Source organism: Schistocerca nitens, chromosome 2, assembly GCF_023898315.1.
Source record: "Schistocerca nitens isolate TAMUIC-IGC-003100 chromosome 2, iqSchNite1.1, whole genome shotgun sequence".
Classification (NCBI taxonomy): Eukaryota; Metazoa; Arthropoda; class Insecta; order Orthoptera; family Acrididae; genus Schistocerca; species Schistocerca nitens.
Genome location: NC_064615.1, coordinates 152,350,848 through 152,367,482, shown reverse-complemented (window position 1 = coordinate 152,367,482; position 16,635 = coordinate 152,350,848). Strand labels below are relative to the sequence as shown.

The 16,635-nt window shown below is 43.9% G+C and overlaps 1 pseudogene; it reads left to right on the top strand.

The window, feature by feature from the left end:
* The first annotated feature begins 14,544 nt into the window (after positions 1–14,544).
* On the top strand, positions 14,545–14,662 carry LOC126238151 (5S ribosomal RNA; annotated as a pseudogene).
* The last annotated feature ends 1,973 nt before the right edge of the window (positions 14,663–16,635 follow it).

Genomic DNA, 16,635 nt, shown 5'->3' with positions numbered 1-16,635 from the left:
TTGATTGTATCCAGGTAGTAGGCTTCTGTATGTTATGCTGGGTGAGTCACGACTTTTTGCCCCCGTTGCTGGAGGTTATTCCTTACGTTGTTTGGAACAAAAAATGTATATACAGTAATGTGATCAGATCCATAATTAAGGAGCTGCAACAGAGTTCCGAAACACACCACGCTGTATGGAGCGCTACACTTGTGTTCACAGGACACACGACCAGTCTTAGCTAGGATAATGCAGCGATTGGTACGTTTGCATAACAAAGCCGTTGATGATACTGCAGTCACTGTTTAATGTTATTGTCTCCTGTGTACAGAACACTTTGTGATGACATACAAGTTTTCATGGCAGGAGTACGGAGAGATGGTGTACATTTTGGGCTTCTGTGATGGAAATGCGAAAGCTGCTATCGTCGAATGTCACCTTCGATGTCCTAATCGTAGGATTCCGAGTTCCAAAACATTTAGTGCAACATATCGAACATTGCTAGAAATGGCACTCTTCCCAGTATTGGTATTCACTCCGAGAGACATCGAGACGTTCAAGAAGAGGAAAACATTCTTAATTCAGTAGAGCGCAGTCCCCGTACAAATAGAAGACACCTAGCTACCCAACAGAACGTTTCACAATGTAAGGTATGTAGGACTCTTCATTAGAATTGACTATATCCTTTTCGTGTGCAGAAAGTTCACCATTTAGAGTCACATGATTGTGCCAATCGTGCACTTTTGTAACTGGTTAATGGCTCTGAGCACTATGGGACTCAACTGCTGAGGTCATTAGTCCCATAGAACCTAGAACTAGTTAAACCTAACTAACCTAAGAACATTACACACATCCATGCCCGAGGCAGGATTCGAACCTGCGACCGTAGCGGTCTCGCGGTTCCAGACTGCAGCGCCAGAACCGCGCGGCCACTTCGGCCGGCTTGTAACTGGTTAAATGGAAATCGGCAACTCTGTCGCTTCATAAAGTTCAGTGAAGAGGCAACCTTCACAAAAGATGGCATCAACAACACGCATGTCTGGGAAGACGAAAATCCCCATGCCACGGTAGTATCTCAGTTTCAACGCAGATTCAGTGTCAGTGTCTAGTGTTGTGTGTGACCACTTACTGGGGCCGTTTTTTCTACCAGGAAATTTAAATGGTGAGATGTACGGTAACTTTTTGCGAGAAGACTTACCGCAGCTACTTGAAGATGTTCCCCTGGAAACAAGACGCCACATGTACGTCCAACATGACGAAGCACCTGCACACTTCCACCATTTGGTAACAGCTTATCTTAATCAGCAGTTGCCACATCGACGGATAGGTCGCGGGGGCCCTATCAACTGGCCTACCAGATCCCCCGATTTAACACCCCCAGATTACTGCACCTGGGGCTGGATGAAAGACATTGTGTACGAACTTAAGGTGGAAACACGAGAAGAATTGATACATCGCATTTTAGATGCCGGAACGTCAATAATGAACGAGCGTGTGAAATTACGAAATGCTACTTGCGCGGTCCACTCCAGTGCGAATCTTTGCCTTCAAATGCAGAGAGGAAATTCTGAACACTTGCTTTAAATCCACTCTGAATGGAAGAGACTGCTACAAAATTGTTTAAATTAATTATTATGTGCATTTTTGATAGTGAAATCCTACAATAAAAGTTTTTTCTGCCATTTTTCTGAGTTTTTCAATTACTCTAGCTCCTTAATAGTGGATCTGCTGATCCCATTCCTTAATTTACATTTTTTGTTCCAAATAACCTAAGGAATACCTTCCAGAAACCAGGGAAAATCCTCGTGACTCACCCTGTATTCAATTGCATAATAATAATAATTGTCTGTTCCATGAACGTGGCATATGCTGACGACTTGCTGGTCGTAGATCTGCGAACTCCAGAGCATAATTAGATAATAATACCACGCAACCGTTACGAAAACACCAAAGAAGTGCATTTATTACCTAAAAGTGTTGCCAGTTGCAGCATAGGCATGCAAAAGACGATTTAGACCTCAGAATTCCAGGGGTATCTATACAAAACACCATGTGGTTGTAGACATCAGATAGATTGCATATAGTATCGAACAGCACCGTGCACAAGACGAGAGGTATTTCCGCCTAAGGTATCCTAAGAAGTCAGAGTAAGTACAACTAGTTCTGGAGAACGGATATCGAATTGCATTTGACGAGACATCTGTTATTAGGTGGAAAAATAGTTTATGGCATATCGTTATATAAGAAGTGATCGAGATAAACATTTATGGAAACACACTCAATGAAAACGGCGATATGCAAATAAGCAGGCCATTGGAAGGTAGAGGCAAGCGCGCAACGAAATCATTGCCATTTATGGCGCCGAAGTGAGCACCTGGGACGTCACAGAAGGCAGCGCACCTATGTTAGGACGGCAGCAGCGATCACGTGACAGTCAGCAGTTGACAATGGCTAAGGAGCACTCGGTCAAAAATTCGTGGACGTTTAACCACTTAACGCTGTTGGATGCACGAGAAAAGCGAAGACCTCTCTTTTTACGCTATATTTTCAGGTACTTCTCAAAGTTCAAGACATGCGAAATTGGTGTTTCCGTCAATTTATTTGCAGTTTTCTAGTCCGAAGACGTACAGATCTATAAACAAATGCAACTCTGGCAAAGGTCAAACGCAGCCGCTGGTCCTCACAGTAATGTTAAACGCTTACTGAAAGCGTCGGTCCCACAACTGTAACCTATGATCTAGAAATCGTCCCTAGCCTATCGGACTCCCTAGACTACAGCAGGGTTTCAAATAGGACTCGATCTGGTGCGGTGCCAGCTTTGTGATATCACGCAGGCTACATGTTAACTGTCGCAGGCTCTGTATCTCGCAGACTACCCAACTACGCACCGCTAGATTGCCATTGACGTTGCGAGCACGTGACATGGTAAGGAAGGTACCGCATGGGTACAATTAAAGTGCAGCTACTCACAGAAGTCCAGTATGGACTGCAATTATCGAATGACAGTGAAGCTTTGTAGACATTCTAATGCGTTTATGTGGATCAGATTTGCTACGAAAAAAAATTAGTTCCAGTTTTGGCCACCAGGTGCAAATCTGGCGCTGTGAATGCACGAAAGACGTATAGATATGTTTCCAAATGTGAGGGATTAGGAACAGGAATTGTCCAGAAATGGTCAAAAACGTGCCCCATATTCACCAAAGTGCGCTGAACGGTGCGCTCCGATAAACTTGCGCATGCATTAGTAATGTCATGTGTCGTAAGATCTGCCACAGATCGCCAGCTATCCTACGTTAGACTGCTGATGACAGCAACCGACAATGGCGAGTTTCGAAACGTGTGGCTACCCACCTTTTGGTGGGAGCATTCGGAAACGAACTTTTACTGAAAGCGTACAGCGCAGTTTGATTGTATATTTCTTGTGTGCAACCTAGATTTCAGCTTTCACGCCATTATCGAGTACAATGTTCTTAGATCATTAACATCATTTTTCCGAGTACTATGCAGGAACACAGCAAAATCAGAAAAAAAAGAAAAGAACACAGCAAAATCAGAAAAAAAAGAAAAAACTCTGTGGCTCAGCACAGTCGAAAACATCGACAACTTTTAATGCGTTCGTAATGAGCCATGAAGTGAATCGAACGTTCATATAAGCTACATTCTCCGATGATAGGAACGATACGTCAGCTCTCGCCAAGGAGTTTATTTGACTATGTCACAATCAGTATTCGTATGACAGAATGTGTACGTAATACGTTCCAAAGCGTCGTGCATAAGAAAGGCATTTTCCGGTGCTCATACCTCGCGTCATGTTGGTGATATAAAGGTAGATGTAGGAATTCTGCTACCTACGCAGTAAAATAACCAATGACGGACGGAGCAAGAAGGACATCAAAAATGGCATTCCTGGCCAAGAGAAGTCTACTAGTATCAGACATAGGCCTTAGTTTGAGAAAGAAATTTCTGAGAATGTACTGCTACGACTGGAGCACAGCATTGTCTGGTAGTGAAACATGGACTGTGGAAAAACCAGAACAGAAGACAACCACAGAATTTGAGATGTGGTGCTAAAGGTACATGTTGAAAATTAGGTGGACTGATAAGGTAAGGAATGAGGAGCTTCTCAGCAGAATCGGAGAGGAAAGCAATATGTGGAAAACATGACAAGGAGAAGGGACAGGATGACAGGACATCTGTTAAGACATCAAGGAATGGTACTAGAGGCTGCTGTAGAGGGCAAAACCTGTAGAGGCAGACAGAGATAGGAATACATCCAGCAAATAATTGAGAACGTAGGTTGCAAGTACTACTCTGTGATGAAGAGGTTAGCACAGGAGAGGAATTCGTGGTGGGCGCACCAAACCAGTCATAAAACAGATGATAAAAAAAAAAAATAAAGGCAGGGTCAAGTGTATTGGATAGCCCTTGCACTAGGGACCATTTGTATAGCCGACAGATGGATCGTCTTAGTGTCACTACGCTACACTACAAGATCAAAGTATGAATATTGCACACATCCTGCAGCTTAGCCAAATGGAGCAGATCGGTTGGTTCTTTTTTTAATTTAATGTGGTCTACGGTAGGCTTCATGGGACGTATGGAGGAACTACCAGTTCATGGATCGCTCCTCGGAACACCTCACAAAACATTTTCTTTTTACCCCAGCTGAGAATTCCAAGACGCCAATGCACGCCAGATGGCCGAAATATTTACGATATTTACAACTCGTACAACCTAGAAAATTTTCTTGACCTCTTTATCCGTTTCCAAAATACAATGGTTTAAAGTTACCCTACTTCTGCTAGTAAAACCCCGGTATCAGGCGAAATCTAAAAAATAAATATCCTCAGCATATTGCTCAAATTTTAACGGATATATTATCTAGGCATTTATCTAGATGAGCCATCTCTCCGTCATCAAAAATCTTTAACCGTTCTCGAGAAATAACCCCAAAATTTGTTTTTTTGGGTACCAAAACCCATTCGCAGATTGCGAGACGGCTATACACTGTAAATGGCTGTCATTTTACGATGTATTAGTGAGATTCCGATCTCGAACAGTCTTGAAAATTACCTTCATATCTTTATCGGTTTCCGAGACACAGATTCATAATTCCCTTACTTGAACAAGTGAAATACGCACGTAAAATTTGACGTGAGGCTAAAACGTAGTTTATAAAGCGACTTAGCACAGAAAAACATGGTGTAGAGCGTCTCCATTATCATCAAGTAACCCCATATTGTAGTACTATTAAGCATATGCAAAATATTTTTCCACGTAAAATCCGGCCTGAGCTGTAAAATTAATTTTCGCTTATTTCAGTTTGATATAAGTAAGGTATCTAAATTTTACTTAGCAATACAATTCTTTTCATGTGAACTACATGCCATCCTGCAGCAGGCAAAAGAAGGGAACCAGCGGGAAAATGATCCTTACGGAGCGCAAAAACGCGGGTTTCTACTTGTTTATTAGAAAGTCTCTGTCTGAACAGTGAAATACCAGCTGTCTCATTCTACATTCCTCAGCACCTTTAAAATTTTTCCAAAAATTTTGGCATGGGACATATTCGCGACTTTTTATTCTGAGAGAGAAGAAAACAGTGGCAGTGACAAAGAGATGGAAAAATAATAAATACTGGAAGACAGTAGTGGTTTTGTTATAAAAATAGCGAAGGAGACAATGGCAGAGTGAGAGAAAGAACGGGACATATTAGAACATAGTTAACAGAGAGAGAACAATGCTAGGAAAAGAGTGAAGGAGACGTTCCAGGGGGGGGGGGGGGGCGGAAACAAAGAGAAGGAGAAAGTGGAAGTGGGTGAGAACCGGTGGTACTGAGAGACTGAGTGTATGACAATGACAACGAGGAACAGAGGGATAATGACAGTGAGAAGAGCAATAGCAGTAGGAAAGAAGGAATGAGGTATTAACAGTAAGAGAGAGCAAGAGGGAGACAATGACCGTGATAGTAGTTGAAGAAGGGTACCGTGGTTGTGACACAGGAGATAGTGACAAAGGGACACAAAGTGATAGCGAGTTGCGGGTGAATGAGTGAGTAAGAAATGGCAACAGGAAGTGAATGGGTATGAGCGACTTCCATCGATGGGCTAGTGGGTATGAGTGAATTGCAGTTAGGGCAGCTTGTGGGTGTCTGAAGTGAGTCGTATGTTAAAAAAGCGCGAAGTTTTTCGCATGCCAAAATGTTTGGGAAAATTTTTAAAGGTGCCGAGGAAGGTAGAATAAGACAGCTGGCATCCTACCTCTCAAACAGTCTTTTAAATAAACGGGAATACAGTGGCACTTTTTGTGCTTCGATAGGAGCATTTTGCCGCTGGTGGCCCAATATTTCAATAAGTGTGATATTTCGGGTTGCAGCAGGGTACATTTTACAGAACTGCTGTTACAGATCCATTAAATGCGATGAAGAGAATGGTGAATGAAGAAGTACGAGGGTAACTCCAAAAGAAATTCACACTATTTTTGTAAACATACAGTTTTCATTCTGCATGTGTGAAAGTTTTACAGTGTGTAGATACATCCTTCCCGCTTGTTTTCAAACTTTGTTCAACCTATCCTCGTGAATGGCGCCGTCACAGCATGTCTTCAAGATGGCTGCTACACTTGACGTTCGTCAGAAGCAACGTGCTGTCATAGAATTTCTGCGCTGTGAAAACGAGACGATGGGAAACATCCAAAAGAAGTTGAAAAAGGTGTATGGAGATGCTGCTGTCGATCGCAGTACAGTTAGTCGGTGGGCAAGCAGGTTACGTGATGAAAGCGGGCCCGGCAATATTGAGGATTGGCCTCGTAGCGGCAGGCTTCGTACTGCACACACTCCAGACAATGCGCAGAGAGTTAACGAATTGGTGACTGCTGATAGACGCATCACAGTGAACGAACTGTCACACTACGTTGGCATCGGGGAAGAAAGTGTTTGCCGAATAGTGAAAGTGTTGGCGTTAAAAAAGGTTTGTGCCATCTGGGTTCCCAGGATGTTTCAGTGGCTAACCAAGAAACAAGAAAAACGGTATGCAGCGAACTTTTGGAACAGTACGAGAATGTTGGAGACGAATGTCTTGCAAGAATTGTGACAGGTGATGAAACATGGCTCCATCATTTTTCACCAGAGACGAAGAGGTAATCAATGGAGTGGCATCATGCAAATACATCCAAGAAAAAGAAAATTCAAAACCACACCTTCTGTTGGAAAGGTTATGGCTACGGTATTTTTCGATTCCGAAGGACTCTTGCTTGTGGACATCGTGCCAAGTGTAACCACCAATAATTCGAATGCATACATGACGACACTGAAGAAACTTCAAGCTCGACTGAGTCGTGTTCGACCACATCGGCAAAAGCAGGATGTTTTGCTGTTGCACGACAATGCACGGCCACATGTCAGTCAAAAAAGCATGGAAGCGATCATAAAACTCGGATGGACAACACTGAAACACCCGCTTACAGTCCTGACATGGCTCCATGTGCTATCATCTCTTTGGGAAACTGAAAGACTCTCTTCGTGGAACAAGGTTTGAAGATGATGACTCCCTTGTGCACGCTGCCAAACAGTGTCTCCAACAGGTTGGTCCAGAATTTTACTGTGCGGGTATACAGGCGCTGGTTCCAAGATGGCGTAAGGCAGTTGAGAGGGATGGAAATTATGTGGAGAAATGAAAATACTGTTCCTAAAGGATGTATCTACACAATGTACGACTTTCAAACATGTAGAATAAAAGATGGATAAAAAAAATAGTGTGCATTTCATTTGGAGTGACCCTCGTATTTTTCAGAGCATATCATATGTTAGAATTTATCACATTTTGTTGGACTGGACGTATCTATTGATACGTAATCAGCATGGTTTGAGAAAACATCGTTCTTGTGCAACGCAGCTAGCTCTTTATTCGCACGAAGTAATGGCCGCTATCGACAGGGGATCTCAAGTTGATTCCGTATTTCTAGATTTCCGGAAAGCTTTTGACACCGTTCCTCACAAGCGACTTCTAATCAAGCTGCGGGCCTATGGGGTATCGTCTCAGTTGTGCGACTGGATTCGTGATTTCCTGTCAGGAAGGTCGCAGTTCGTAGTAATAGACGGCAAATCATCGAGTAAAATTGAAGTGATATCAGGTGTTCCCCAGGGAAGCGTCCTGGGACCTCTGCTGTTCCTGATCTATATAAATGACCTGGGTGACAATCTGAGCAGTTCTCTTAGGTTGTTCGCAGATGATGCTGTAATTTACCGTCTAGTAAGGTCATTCGAAGACCAGTATCAGTTGCAAAGCGATTTAGAAAAGATTGCTGTATGGTGTGGCAGGTGGCAGTTGACGCTAAATAACGAAAAGTGTGAGTTGATCCACATGAGTTCCAAAAGAAATCCGTTGGAATTCGATTACTCGATAAATAGTACAATTCTCAAGGCTGTCAATTCAACTAAGTACCTGGTTGTTAAAATTACGAACGACTTCAGTTGGAAAGACCACATAGGTAATATTGTGGGGAAGGCGAGGCAAAGGTTGCGTTTCATTGGCAGGACACTTAGAAGATGCAACAAGTCCACTAAAGAGACAGCTTACACTACACTCGTTCGTCCTCTGTTAGAATATTGCTGCGCGGTGTGGGATCCTTATCAGGTGGGATTGACAGAGGACATCGAAAGGGTGCAAAAAAGGGCAGCTCGTTTTGTATTATCACGTAATAGGGGAGAGAGTGTGGCAGATATGATACGCGAGTTGGGATGGAAGTCATTAAAGCAAAGACGTTTTTCGTCGCGGCGAGATCTATTTACGAAATTTCAGTCACCAACTTTCTCTTCCGAATGCGAAAATATTTTGTTGAGCCCAACCCACATAGGTAGGAATGATCATCAAAATAAAATAAGAGAAATCAGAGCTCGAACAGAAAGGTTTAGGTGTTCGTTTTTCCCGCGCGCTGTTCGGGAGTGGAATGGTAGAGAGATAGTATGATTGTGGTTCGATGAACCCTCTGCCAAGCACTTAAATGTGAATTGCAGAGTAATCATGTAGATGTAGTCCAGAAAATGCATTACGAGTATTTATCCCAGCATCACTCCAAACTTGTGAGATTCGCACGTAATTCTGCTCAGAGCAAATACGCAATCTGCGATCGTCGGGCATCGGTACAAACACAGAATTGCACGTTTCCCGCCCAAAGTGCATAATTCAGTCGTCAGTGACAAACTCGCTTGGCCGCTGTTGTCCGTGCTACGGTTTCCATCGCCGGGCCTCGGCGGTGGGCCCCACGCAAACGCCACCGGCAGCCCAGTGACAGACAGCTGGCTTCAATCATGACGAACGGCCGGCTGAGGCCATCGGATGCCGCAACGCCGTTACGGCTCGCCTCAGGCGTCGGTGCGGCCGCTCACACACACAGACGGCCACACCACGCGTGCGCACTGGCCGGACGCACTCCGGAATAATTCCGCAGCCCGCGGCTCCGCGGCTGGAATCTGGGCGCCCCACCTGCGTAAATAAAGAATAAGCCGCACTTTATAAAAGGCGCTCTCTGCTCCGGCTACATCTGCCCGCCGCTCGGACCAGCTTGTAAAACAAGGATTTCTGCCTCCCCGCTTGCTCCCTGCACGCTCTCCCCCCTTTGCTCTCTTTTTTTCTTTCCTTCCTCCTCTCCTCCTCCTCCTCCTCCTCCTCCCCCTTCCAGGAGCGGAACACGGCGTGTAGCGCCGCTATATTACGGTCGCGGCCATAATCTGGCACTGCACTGCTCGTCCGCCCCTACCTGCCCTGTCGCTGTAGGCTTTTCTCATTAGCCATAAATGGCGATATTAAGCTCGCGACGGTATAAAACACAAGGAGCTTTATGTCACGCCGGCGTAGCGCCGGTCGCCCGGGGGCGAAGTACCTCTTCGGCCAGGCGCAATGAAGCGCGCGCAGAGGTCGCGTTTGTGCTCTGGCCGCGGTGCGGGACGCCACCGGAGAAAAGAGAGGGGAAAAAATTTGTAGCGGGGGGCGGCGATAAACCGTTTATCTGTTGTGCCGGGGAGTTCCACGCCGCGGCGCCTGATAGACCGCAACCTGCGCTACGCCCTATCGCGGAACACGTTCACCGGTGTGAGTTGATCGAGCGAGAGTACAAAACAGCGGCAAACTGCAACAGTCGCAGCCACAGCGTACGAAATGAATAGTGAAATGTCGGATTTCTTCTTTTGTTACACGAGTGACTGCCACACGTAGCAACGAAATATGGCTAGTAGTTGACAATGGAATGTAAATCACTCAGCCAGAAATAATTGTAGTTGTAGAAAAATATCCGCTACCAGTCACAATAAAAGGTTGTTTATTCGTCACACGACCGGTTTCGGGCTTGCGCCCATCTTCAGGTGTTTATACATTCATTTACATGTTTGTACTGTTGGAGATTGTGGTGTCACCGCCAGACACCACACTTCCTAAGTGGTAGCCTTTAAATCGGCCGCGGTCCGTTAGTATACGTCGGACCCGCGTGTCGCCACTATCAGTGATTCCAGACCGAGCGCCGCCACACGGCAGGTCTAGTTTAGAGAGACTCCCTAGCACTTGCCCCAGTTGTACAGCCGACTTTGCTAGCGATGGTTCACTGTATACACACGCTCTCATTTGCAGAGACGACAGTTTAAATGGCTCTGGGCACTATGAGATTTAACATCTTAGGTCATCAGTCCCCTAGACTTAGAACTACTTAAACCTAACTAACCTAAGGACAACACACACATCCATGCCCGAGGCAGGATTCGAACCTGCGACCGTAGCAGTCCTGCAGTTCCGGACTGTGGCGTCTAGAACCGCACCGCACCGCCACCGCGGCCGGCTAGACGACAGTTTGGCATAGCCTTCAGCTACGTCATTTGCAACGACCTAGCAAGGCGCCATATTCTTCAAGAATGTAATCTGAACCGATAACATTGTGAATCAAATACCATCAAGAGCGACGTTCATCATTAATGGATTAAAGTTAAGTATCAAACTAATTGCGTCCGCTTTCTGAATTCTAATTCCTTGTCATGTTCCAGATCTCACGTCAGTATAGCTATTCCCTCCTCACGCCAGCCTGCGTGAGCTAAAACGCGTGCATTTTGGCCTCCACTCGTAACACGGTGTTAGCTCTTCAGCTAACACAACAGAGATCACTGTATAAATAAAAAAAAATTATTTGCTGGTGACTACACAAATACTAGTGGGACAATTGTAAGTGGTAAGGCAGCATTTGACGAAAATGTATCTGTACTTACTAAAAAAAAGATGAAGCACCATTATTACAGTTATGCTGTGATGATAGTTTTGCCACTTAGTTACACACTTATGGCCATTTTCACGTCCATATATCAGGTATAGCTCCATATTACACTATTATGATGTTCTCTCGTGAAATACACTATGTTTACATACAAACATGTGTGACGAATAAACAACCTTTTATTGTGACGTAGCGGATATTTTTCTACAACCCCATAAAGGAACAGTCACGGAGTTAGACAGCATCCACTATGAATAAAATTCACATAATTGCAGTTATTCGATACTTTGAACTGTTGAAGTACACGACACCTGTGTGTTTTATAGGCAAAAGTTTGTCAACTGAGATCTTACTTTTTGATGTGCTGTTGTGTAGTGGGATAAGATATTTGGAAGTACGCGAGAATTTTGTAGTTCCTTTGTGCAGAGATTGAAGTTAATAACGTAGGGTAAAAATACGCAAGTATTGAATATGTCATTGTTTGATGGTTTGAAAATTTGTAAGTAACTTATGAAAATATCATGCTTTAGAAAGAAAAAAAATTGTACACCATAATGTGTTTAAGATTACCACCGAATGTATGTGAGAAATAGCACGTGAAGTGTCGAGGCAAAATGTAATTACATCTTCTACGCAACGACACAAACTCAGCACAATAGGCTGTGGGGTGGTATAACTGGACCAAAGTAACACCAGGCAATCACCATCGACTGTTGCACCTAACATTTTATTTGGTACCTTTAAACAAGACAACTTGACAAATAAAACGATCACATGTTTAAAACTACAACACATCTTTAAAATTTACCCTTCAGGTGAAAATAAATTAGTTCAATCTTAAACACACACAAAAACGCGGCACTTAAACTTTATAACTAATGTACTCTTTCATTACGGCAGTGATTGTTGTTACAAAAATAATTCAGTTAATTTAGCAAATAACATATAAAATTTCATGTGAGCAAACAAGCTCATGAGACTCAACAACTACGATCAGAAAACGGACGCCCGCCCGTTCAGCTGTCTCCAATACAGGCTCGACATGGACCCCCAGACGGAAGCAGCAACGGTCACGAATGGACACGAGAAAATTCCAGAACTAGTGGGTATCTCCAACAGACTGACATCTGCCTTAAATAACTAGAAACACAATAACTCATTACAACACATCAGTAAAATTAATACATGAAATTAATTACAATATCGATCCACTGTCATTGATGGAATTCTAGTACCACTATCAACAGAACCCGTCTCAGGTCATTAAACACACAATAACAACTGGCCTCTCAATAACTGGTAAGAATTTAGGAAACTACTGATTTCAAAATTATAGACGTGTCTCTCAGACATGCTGTTAGTTCAGACAGAAACGTAACAGTAATGTTATTCCAATCAGCGATATATATATATATATATATATATATATATATATATATATATATATATATATATATATATATATATATATATATATATATCGCTGATTGGAATAACATTACTGTTACGTTTCTGTCTGAACTAACAGCATGTCTGAGAGACACGTCTATAATTTTGAAATCAGTAGTTTCCTAAATTCTTACCAGTTATTGAGAGGCCAGTTGTTATTGTGTGTTTAATGACCTGAGACGGGTTCTGTTGATAGTGGTACTAGAATTCCATCAATGACAGTGGATCGATATTGTAATTAATTTCATGTATTAATTTTACTGATGTGTTGTAATGAGTTATTGTGTTTCTAGTTATTTAAGGCAGATGTCAGTCTGTTGGAGATACCCACTATATATATATATAGCGAGTGGCCATCTTCGTGGTGTGATATAAATGCCGGCCTCTGTGGCCGAGCGGTTCTAGGCGCTTCAGTCCGGAACCGCGCTGCTGCTACGGTTTTATTTGTCAAGTTCTCTTGTTTAAAGGTACCAAATAAAATGTTAGGTGCAACAGTCGATGGTGATTGCTTGGTGCTACTTTGGTCCAGTCCTACCACCCTATAGCCTAAGGTGATGAGTTTCTGTCGTTGTGTAGAAGGTGTAATGAGATGTTATCTCGACACTTCACGTGCTATTTCGAATCCTGCCTCGGTGTCCTTAGGTTAGTTAGGTTTAAGTAGTTCTAAGTCCAGGGGACTAAAGACCACAGATGTTAAGTCCCATAGCGCTTAGAGCCATTTGAACCATTTTTTGTTATATAAATACAATAACCAGTCGGTACTCAAAGAAGGACCGGCAAACTGTTTTCAATGGCGGTTAAACCTTGACAGAAAGGATCTACAACGGAATGTCTCAGCACTCCAGGTCCTCGTAAATTCTAATGATCACATCACCCTCACCTTAAAACATTACGTATTAAACCAATTAAAATCAACACATTGGAGGCCAGACTCAGTAGGAGTAGCGACGGCCGCCCAAGAAAGTATAGTCAGTCGCACAGAGCCCAGTAGTAGACTCCGACCACAATTTACAGGACAAGGAAGGCCCTTGCCTTCTTGCTTGACAGACGAAGCCAGCCGCCGCAGATCCCGATGCCAGGACACATGAAGCAAGCGGAAAAACAACACCAACGGCTTCCCAGTAACGCCTCTTTCCGCGCTGGCGATATTTGCCACAGCGCCGTCACTCTGGTAAACAGCCCCTTCTGGACGTGCTCTGCTTGCTGGTTGACACCGGACCTTAGCTGTCCGCCACAGTTCCCAAAATGCCGTTACTGCTCGGCGTCCCAAAGCAAAATCAGTCCCTCTTTCTCAACTTTTCCTCTCGCTCCCGACCGGCCCGGTAGGTGGCTCCAGCGAGCGCTCTGCGCACACCGCCGGAAAGATGACCCATACCGGCGGCGGGAATATCGCTGATCGAGCCACATGGCTCAGCAAGAACCCAAAATGTATAGTGAAATTATAGAGGAAAAATGAAAGAGGCGTCTAATCAAGATTTCTGTTGTTGACATAATATTATGTTTCAGAATTCTGTACATGGCTGGAAGAGTAACCATAGGACGAAATCTTCTTGAATAAGTAATAGCCGGCCGGTGTGGCCAAGCGGTTAAAGGCGCTTCAGTCTGGAACCGCGCGACCGCTACGGTCGCAGGTTCGAATCCTGCCTCGGGCATGGATGTGTGTCATGTCCTTAGGTTAGTTAGGTCTAAGTAGTTCTAAGTTCTAGGGGACTGATGACCTCAGATGTTAAGTCCCATAGTGCTCAGAGCCATTTGAACCATTTGACCCAATAAATAATAAACAGCCAATCATTTGCAAAATTAAAGGTTTATTTAAAGCCCTTAACCATGGTTTCAACGTTTAACCCCCTCCCCCTTTTCCCTCCTTTAGGCAACGGCCTTGCCGCAGAGGATACACCGGTTCCCGTCAGATCACAGAAATTAAGCGCTGTCGGGCGTGGCTGGCACTTGGATGGGTGACCATTCGAGCCGCCATGCGCTGTTGCCATTTTTCGGGGTGCACTCAGCCTCGTGATGCCAATTGAGGAGCTACTCGACCGAATAGTTGCGGCTCCGGTCACAGAAAACCATCATAACGACAGGGAGAACGGTGTGCTGACCACATGCACCTCCTATCCCCGTCCTCCGCTGAGGATGACACGGCGGTGGGCTGGCCTGAAGATGGAGTGCCATTTTTCCCCTCCTTTGCTCCTCTTCCCCTCACCTTTTCCCTTTTCTCTTCAGTCTATTTTCTTTTGTTTTCAGTATACAGAATCTCACAGTTTACGTAATTCGTTTTCACCAAAGTGTCCTTTTCTAGATGATGACTTGTTACTTGTTGCCATTTTGTTAATTTTACATTACTAAATATAATCTGGTTTTTATTGCCATAATTTTAATTTTAACGTTTTGTGTATGTTTAACATGTTCATTCACTATTGTGCACCCTTCTCACGCATACTACTAGTGTTCTCCCTTGCCGGAAGCTTTCCTCGGCCCAAGCGTTACGTACTCGACGCTAGCGCACCAGCTGTACATCTGTGAGGAAATACTGAACGACAACCACAAAGTTGTGCGTGTTTTAATTGTTATGGAGGTGAAATTTTATATGTTACTGACGTCTGACGCCCTTTGGCTACATTTTAGGGTCCGCTAAAGCATGTAACCCAGTACGTCTGTGTACATAATGAGATATAATTGTACCTACATACGTAAGACTCGCACCGCAGGTACTGCGGAAATGAAAAGTGCTACCGATTTGTGGTTTTCACAGAATGGATTCGTAGTCAGGGGCTCGTATTGTTAGCCAAATCAAACAATGTTCAAATGTGTGTGAAATCTCATGGGACTTAACTGCTAAGGTCGTCAGTTCCTAAGCTTACACACTACTTAGCCTAAATTATCCTAAGAACAAACACCCATGCCCGAGGGAGGACTCGAACCTCCGCCGGGACCAGCCGCAGAGTCCATGACTGCAGCGCCATAGACCGCTCGGCTAATCCCGCGCGGCTTTATTAGCCAATCAACAGACTATATTAATAGTTAGAAAGTGTATTTTTTGTGCAAACGTTCACTTTTTAAATGGAACAATGTCTATTGACGTTCACAGACTAAAAGTAGGGTAAATGAGAATGTCAGTGCTGTTTGTTGCAGGATTTTCGAGCAAGTCGTTTACGAGACACCGTATTTTGAAAAGTTTCCACACCGATACTTGTTTGTGCTAGGTACGATGTTTTTATGTTTGCTTACAGTGTGCTTGTTTGTTCCTTCAGTGCATCTCGACCCACTAGTCAGTTAGTGTGTGACAGTCCAAGCAGTATGTCGTGAGAAGACGGTGGGATTTACCAATGCAGAGAAAGCTGACATGCTCGTAGTGTACGGAGACTGTAGGAAGAATGCATTTCGTTCTTGTACGGTATATGCGGTAAGATATCCGAATAGACGTCAAACATCTAGGCAGTTGTTTGTCAATCACTTCTACCAACTGCGTGAAAGTGGTACTGTAACATCTAGACAACGTAACAGAAGGAAACAAGTGACGACAGAAGTGGAAATTGATATTTTACTGCTGTTGCAGTTGATCTGAATATTAGCTACTGCGCAATCGTATGAGTCAGGCAAGTGACCTACGCATTCTCCATAGACGTAAGTTCCATCCCTGTCACATCTCTGCCGATCATGAGCTGCTTGGAAACGATTTTGAGAGTCGTGTTAACTTCTGTACATGGCATTAAGACAAGATACCCCAGATGTACCACGTAACTTGTTTAATGATAAAGCCACATTTACCAATCATTGCCAGATAAATCGTCGAAACTGAAGTTACTGGAGTTAAAATCTTCTGGGTTATTAGGCCGCGTCATGTTTCTTCTAAAATGTTCGACGTTTCGACCCCTCTGCTGGGATCTTCCTCAGGATCTTTTGGTGTCCACTACTGCTAGAACACTGCAGACTTACATAAATCGCCGAAAGCAGTACATG